This window comes from Cyprinus carpio, chromosome B22 (genome assembly GCF_018340385.1).
Source record: "Cyprinus carpio isolate SPL01 chromosome B22, ASM1834038v1, whole genome shotgun sequence".
NCBI classification, from domain to species: domain Eukaryota; kingdom Metazoa; phylum Chordata; class Actinopteri; order Cypriniformes; family Cyprinidae; genus Cyprinus; species Cyprinus carpio.
Window position 1 is genome coordinate 19120368 of NC_056618.1, and position 8400 is coordinate 19128767.

The window sequence follows — 8400 nt, forward strand, 5'->3', positions numbered from 1 at the left end:
ACAGACATTTATACAAGTATACCACTCTATATTAGTGCCAAGAACTGTTGTCCATATATAAAACAGTATATATTTCTAGAGTTGCAGGTGAAATATTTGCTGTGAGCATTGCGCAAGGAGGACCGCCACCACGGTTTATGCAAGAGTAGTGTTACGAATACCTTGTTACCGGTAAACATCAAAAGGGATGGTGTACATGACACAGAGATATCACCACTAATCAAAACGGTAGGTCTGGTTGACTTCATTTCATTAGATACAAGTTCTCTATCCATAAGGAAATTAGTTTGCTGTTATCATGTTATAAAGCCACTGACAAATTGGTTTTGCTTTAAAAATCAGCAGTGAATCATGCAGTTTAATATTTATTAAAGGTAAAATTTTACTTCTAGATTGAAGATGCATCTGACCTGTCCAACTTCTCAAAAGAAATCCTGGACTGTGGCTACACTGGACCAATCAACACTGACCACAAGGAAAGCATATTGAGGTATGTCAGACTCAGCACTGAGAAAAAAGGTTATGGTTCATTTACATAAGTATCAACACTTAACAGAATTACAATGCCTGCTGAGTTGTAATATGGTACATTTTAAAGCAGATGAAATTGAGCATTATAAAACGGTCAGTTCTAGTCTTAGATTCTGATTGGTCAATAGCTGTTTTATTCACGATAAAACACGGCTATGACCGCTTCGCCCAACGATTCCATTTTTTTCTCTACACAACACCCTAGCAACCACACATAGCAACTTAAAAAAACATGTTTGATCTCATTGATATTGTTCCATTGAAGCTAGAGTATTGTGAGAGATCGAGTAAGCGAGGGTACCTGCATTTACATTAGACATAGCATTTTCCTTCAGGTCAGTCCTATATTCATAAACTTAAAAAAAAAATATCAGTCCACTGTGATATCTTGTCCATTTAACAGTCATGGAGTTTTCTGTGCCTATAGTCATGTCAGTTGTGTCTTCCTTCTCTGTGATCACACTTTCGAGTCCTTTCAATATAAGTCTTCTCTACTGACTGACTCACTCAATAAGACAATCTTTGCCGCCATCTATTGGTGAAATAATGTATGTAACTTCTGTTGCTGTTTATGATCAGGAACTATTTTTTCCAGCGGAAGGAAGGGTTTAAGTGATTTTACTTCATGATAGTTGCATAGATAAATATTTTTCTGCTTTAATATTTGTATTGTGTGGAAACTGTTTTCTAAAAGCAATAAGGTACGAGAGGCTGTGCTGTTAAGTCACGGCTGAAGGGGTTGCAGGCACTTAACAACGCCCTTATTCACGATACAGCACATCCTCTCGCACCTTATTACTTGCATATCACACTCGCAGTTATAGACTTGTTTGATGGGAGCTATGAGTCTTTCTCATAGGTCTTTCTTATCAGACTCATACATTATAATTGTTCTTTAAACAAAAATGATTGATTAAAGAATGCAGAAAGCTCATCACACAAGACAGCATAAATCACATATAAATAACATGCTCTCAGGGCTGAGGGAAATCAGGTGTGTTGGATTGTCATATAATGTCTAAAGCCCTATTCCGGACGGGACTAGTTTTTACAGGGGGTCGTTAGAGAAATCTGTGTTTCACAGATGTACTTGGTGATTTTAATCCCATCCGAATCTGCCACGTCTGTGTTTTTCTCACACAACCTCTGTAATAATTCCAGAGCGAATTACCTACTGTTTTTCACAAAACTCCGTGATCCACTGAGAAAACTAATCCCGTCCGAATGCGAATGTCTGTGATCGCCGGTGATATTTTATTTTGCAACGCCTTTCCTTGTGTGTTTTGGCCAACGTGAATTACCGTAGATGCTCTTACCGCACACATGTTTGATATATTTGCTTCCCGGCAAATAAATAATAATAAAAAAATAAAAGTAATAAAATCAAGAGCCAGATCACGTACACTGTTAATATTGGCTATTGTAATATCAGCGTCAGGTAAGATTAACGTTACTCGCGTTCATTTATGCACTCAGCAGATGTACCTTTTATGAAAATTAAACCTGGGTTTAGCCTACTACATAAAAACTAATTAAACTGAAAATCAAACATAAAAAAAAAACAAGAAACCACACATTAACATGGTTTTTGCTATACTAGCCATTCAGTTTTTAATATTTATTGTGTAATAATACTAATGGTAATCGATGCATATAACGTTAGTCATTCGGAATGCACGCATACAGAACGCGTGATCGGTCTGTGACGCCCAGATGCACAAAACCGGACCCTCCCACCTCTGTAATAAACACGAAGATGTTTAGTCCCGTCCGAATTGGTACATGAAAATCGCAGACGTCAGGTGGTAAGGAATCGAAACTCAAACGTTAGTTTAGAAAACTAGTTCCCGTCCAAATAGTGCTTTAATACAACCTATGAGTTTTGGATCTACCTAGATACACATTACAGTGTGTGTAAAAAGCCAGTGATAAGAAAAAAAAAAAACTGTCACGCACATAAATGATTGGACGAGCAGCTGTAGAAATATGTTTTGACCTTATGTGCATGAGAGGAAACCTCTGCCCATCCGTTTTTGACCTCTGTTTTTGTGGCTTCTTTTATTCTTTTACTCTCATTCTTATTTTAATAAAAAAGTCAATTTTTGAGTGTGTGTGAAACTGACATCTGACTACACCAGGACTGAGTCTCTTGGACTGCAACAGCATAAGAAGACTGCATAAGTGTGCATAAGAAGACTGAGGTTCGAAGCTCTTCCTTTTTGTTCTTTCTTACTAGGAGGTTAAAAGTTATTTAATTTTTGTAAATATCTGCATAGGTAATTGCAAACTAACGAAAAAAACAAAAACGTTGAGACAAACTTTAAGTTGGCTTGAGAAAGCCTGAGCAGAAAGTTTGAAGAAGTTTAAAGAAGTTAGAAGTTTAACGTAGTTTAAACCGTTAGATTGATAGATTAGCTGAAAGAAAGATATATTAGTTAGAAAGAATGATAGATAGATTAGTTAAAAAATGCATTTTTTCTAGCATGATTAGCATGTCGTTAGTATGTTTATTAGTTAGCGTGATTAACATGTTGCTAGCATGTTTCTAGCATGATTAGCATGTTGCTAGCATTTTTTCTAGCATGTTGTTAGCATTTACTAGCATGTTGCCTAGTATATTTCTAGCATGATTAGCATTCAACTAGCATGTTTCTAGCATGATTAGCATGTTGCTAGCATGTTTCTAGCATGATTATCTTTGTGACTAGCATTATTAGCAAGTTACTAGCATGTTGTTAGCATGACTAACATGTTGCTAGCATGTTTCTAGCATGCTTAGCATGTTGCTAGCATGTTTCTAGCATGCTTAGCATGTGACTAGCATGTTGTTAGCATGACTAGCATGTTGCTAGTATATTTCTAACATGATTAGCATTCGACTAGCATGTTGCTAGCATGTTTCTTAGAAAATATTAGAAGATAGATAGATAGATAGAAACCAGTCAGATAGATAGACCGATAGAAAGAAAGGAAGAAAGAAAGCAAGAAAATCTTGGGGCTTCAGGGAGTTTAGATTTGAATTTTTGGCTTGTGCACTAATGGGCCACCGTAGTCTTGGCTCAATTTGAGCACTCTGCAATGTAAGTCTATGGGGTTTTTATGATTTTTAATATTAATTTTTAAGAAAACTGAAAGTCAAATCAGTCTGAAAAGATATAGCACACCAAGTCAGAAACAGTCTGAAAGTCTGACCCGAGTTTGGAGTTTGTAGAGTTAAAGCTCAAGGAGGGAGTTAGAGTTGCAAAATTTTGGGTCAGAAGAATAATAATAAGAAGTTTAAGTACAATATCAGTAAGTTGGCTTTCTCAAGCCAACTTAAATGACAGTAACATTTTAGAAATTAAGTTGTTGTTTTTTTTTACTTTGTTGATTACTTTTTCAAGTGTGTTAGGGGTGTTCCAGAAAGCAAGGTTAACTTGTACTTTTACCCCTGTACTTTATCAGAGTATTTTTTATTTTGTAAAACTTAATTTCAAATGCATTCTGCAGCATTCCAAAACATTGTCAGCACACTTAATATGGGACACCAAGTGTGATCTTCCTAAGCTAACAATGTTTTTAGCAAAGCTCTCCCTATTGTTCAACAGACTTCCATTCTGGTAATGTTACAGGGGTTCCCAAGACAGCCCTGAGACTAGAAAATGAATGATGTGTTCATGTTATGTAATTGCAGTACAAACTACAAACCCAAGAGGTAGCGTAAACTAGTAGTGGACTCAAAGTTTAAAACTTAAAAGTATACTTTTATATAAGTAGAAGTGGGCCAATTTAGTCCCAAGGAGTATTGAAAACAGTACACTTACAAGTATACTACTTGAACTTTACTTAAGTATACTTCCAGTAAAATAAACTTTAGAAGTATACTACTTTTTCGTAAGGGTAGTGTCTCTTGGTTTGGGCTTATTTTGCATCTGGGCCAGGAAATGACGACTTACCTTCATTGATGGAACACAATAGATTCTGAATTATATCAGCAAATTCTAAAGGAAAAATAGCTGTTTCCGATTTTCAGGACATTAGTGTCCGAGGTCTAACTGAATCTCAGAGAGAAATTGGGTCATGCAGCAAGACAACGACCCCAATCACACAAGTCATTTTACAAACAAGATGGTTACAAGAAGAACAAAGTAAAAAAAAAAAATTGGAAAGTCAGTGACTAGACCTTGATCAACTGTGGCGTGGAAAAGTCTAGAGAGCTTAGAAGAGAAAGAGGCAACTGAAATTTGTGACAAGACCTGAAGCAAGCAGGTTCATAGGAGGAAACCCACTGACATCCCAGAGTTGAAGCAAAAACTAATACAAGATTTTGTGCAGGACTGATCAGCAGTTACAAGAAACATTACCTAAAGTTATTGCTGCAAAAGGGTGTCAGACCAGATAATGAAAACTAAGATTCACATACTTTTGCAACGCACAGATATGTAACAGTGGATCATTTCCTCTCTCTCGCTCTCTCTCTCTCTCTCTCTTCATCTCAGCTCTCTCTCTCTCTCTCTCTCTCTCAAATTCATATGTTTAGGGGCAGCAGGGGGTAAAATACATTACCAAGAGTTCAAGTCAGACATTTGACAGTTTATAATATAATAGTGTTCTCATATAATGTTATGTATTTGACACTCCCAGTCATAGTTATTAATATTCAGAATTGTTGTTTGTCCTGCTTTCGCTCCCGCACTTAAGGGATAATCACTGTAGTAGGCCTACTACAGCTTTCTGCAAACCCAATTGCTTTACTGCAGCGCAACTCAAGTTCCAATTTTTTTTGCATTCTTATATGAGAAACTGGCTGAAATGTTTTATGAAATTACCCTACCTGATCAAAAAACTCATATTTTCTTTCACTCTGCCTTGTCAATTTGAGTCTTGCTAAAGATTTAAGTTGCTCCTACCAAGATGCTCCCTCTGTCAGTCACGGATTATGAAAAGTGAAACTTAAATCTATAGGGGTGGTTGGATTTATTCACATATATTTTTTTTTTTTCATATATACTGTATATGTATGTGTGTTGTATATGTGTGCATAACTGATGAGGGGCCATTGGATTATTAGAAAAAGTATTGCACACCAGAGGTGGGTGACACCTTGGCTGTGGCTTTATTGCTCTAATAATTCAATGGTCCAGTGTCATCATTATTCTGCTTATACTATGGTTGCCACACACCTCAAGACATCGATCAGATGAGATATTTCAAGGCATTTGTTCAGTTTGTACTTAAAACGCTATTGTGAGTAGGGTAAATTTCTTCCACATCTCATCCAACGCCTCTTTGTTAATTCCAAAAACATAATTTTAGGACCTAATTATGGCGAATTGAGCTGTTGATAGCAGAAACACAAATGCAGTTTTTACTTACTCCCTTATTAAGAGAGAGAGAGAGAGCTTGGGGATTACCTCTCTGGTGGCAGTGTCCCTACTAATAGTAAGCATGTTTTCCACTACAGATTTGTGCAAACACTTTGTTGCTATTTTGAAGAAAAGTATTGCCAAATGATGACGTTTTCATTAACCAATGTTATACGAACGTAACCGTAATGCCTCTCACGATAAGTCATGGAAAACGGATGATAAATGATTTTTTTTGGAAAACGGATGGCGTATTTTCAATTCACAATTTAATTCTGCACAATTTGAAGTGGTAATGGATATGTAGTACTGAAACTTTAAGTTCATTTTCTTCATGTACAGTGCCCTTTACGTCGCTTGTGAGAGAGGTCATGTAGCTTTTGCTAAACTATTTACTGATAAAATCGTTATAGAGTAGCGCTAATGTCATTAGAGCATGTATTATGTTTCCGTGTGCGCTCCGTCTGTAAGGGAGAGAGACTGGAATAAAGTTGGCTTGACATTGGAAGTGTCGATATTCTCAAATTAGAGGGACAGTCCTCTAAAGTTACATGCAATATTGGTATAACCTTTTATATCATCAATACCATCTGAGCAGAATGATTTACAGTCATAAAAAAACTGTTCATTTAGGTGTCAAACTACAATGTACACCATGTACATTTTTTAGATTTATTATATATAAACTGTAATTCATTCGTTACAAAATGAAATTTTTTCAGTAGCTCAAACGAATGAGGTCAAACGCAAATTGACCGTAAAGTTCAATATAATTTGAGGTCAAATATAAACACCTTTTACATTTTTGGTATTTGTTAACTGTAACGCAAATGTAAAATTGCTATGTTTTCACTACCGAATGGGCTCAAACACAAAGTATATAATAATTTAAAGCTCAATAGCACTTGAGCAGAACGGCTTCAGTCATAAAACAAGCTATGAAGTGTTCATCTATGTGGCAGTTCTACTGCACTCCTTTTACATGTTTGATATTTATTAAAATAAACTGAGAATCGTATGTAAAATGTGCTACTGAGCTTTAAATTTGCATTTGAGCCCATTCTGTTGTGAAAAAGTGTTGCCTATTTTACATGTGATTTTCAGTTTATAAATATCAAAAATGTAAAAGGTGTGCATATAGTTGACACCTAAATGAACAGTGTGCAATTGTTTTTATGACTGTAAGTCATTCTACTCAAATACTATTGATGTTAGAAAAGTGTATAACAATAATCGCATGTAACTTTAGAGACGGTCCATAAATTAGCGAATATCGCATGTCCATCATCACCCTAAAACTTTATGCCAGATGCGGAGGGGAACAGAAGTAGAGTACATGATTTACGTACATGATTTACGTAAATAACAAATCCGTAATTGTGTGGCAAAACCTTCATGGTTGAAGATGATCGGTAACCGTTCATATGAACACCTGCAATTACTTTACCCACCCTGTAAAATCCTCTTTGTAATAGTTATCGTCTCCAGGTCAACTGGGGACATTCTTGGAGGAGTTGGATGTGTTACTATCAAGCTTTCCTGAGGATGGTAATCCTCTGGTACTGCTCGTGACTCACTAGTGACTTCACAAACTCACTAGTTCAAACTTATGCGCCCCTCCAGAAGCTTGCATTCTGCAAGTGTACGATACCTTGTGGTGCCATCCCAAAGAAGTTCAAAATCACTCTCACAGACTTGTTCCTGGACTGTGCCCAGCGGGTGGAATGACCTCCCGAACTCAATTCGAACAGCGGAGTCTTTACTCCATTCAAAAAACATCTAAAAGGCTCACCCTTTTTCACCAGCACTTACCCAACTAATACTAGCACTTACCTTACCTTTTCATTTCTTTTCTTTTCAAAAACAGCTACGTAATTCTGTGCTAGATTAACAGATACTTGTCTTGGCAATTGTATACTGTTGTCTCCTCGATGGGTCTCCTGGGTTGGCTGTTGTTCTACATTTGTAAGTCTTCTTTGGATAAAGTGTCTTGCTAAAATGATTAATTGTAAATGTAAAACATGGAAATGTTCGGTCGTTTTTAACTTGTTGCTTAAAAGGCACCATGTAATCAATTTTAAATTATAATTTTTTTAATGGAATACCGCCAGTGTTTATTATAAATCATTTATACATGACTTCACTATTGTTTGTAAAATTCTTGTGCCATCGTAATCTTTAATCAATAAACTAGGCATGTTTTGTGCCAGGTTTGTCCTCGTCGTCATCTTCCTCACTAGATAAAACATTTCTTCATGCTAGGGTTGTCGCCGGATGCTGCAAACTGGCATTCAGATCTGCCTCCCATTTTGTTAGCAATGCGAACTTCCAAAGATCAAGTCAATTCCCGCAAAGGACGAAATCAAGTCCCGGAATTTGCCTAAGTATCATGATAATAATTTTTTAATATTTTGCTGCTTTGAAATAACCACAAAGATATAATAATGCTAGTCTAAGTAGTGTCGTAGTGGGTTTTGGATATTTTGCTGCTTTAAAATAACCACAAAGCTATAATAATGCTAGA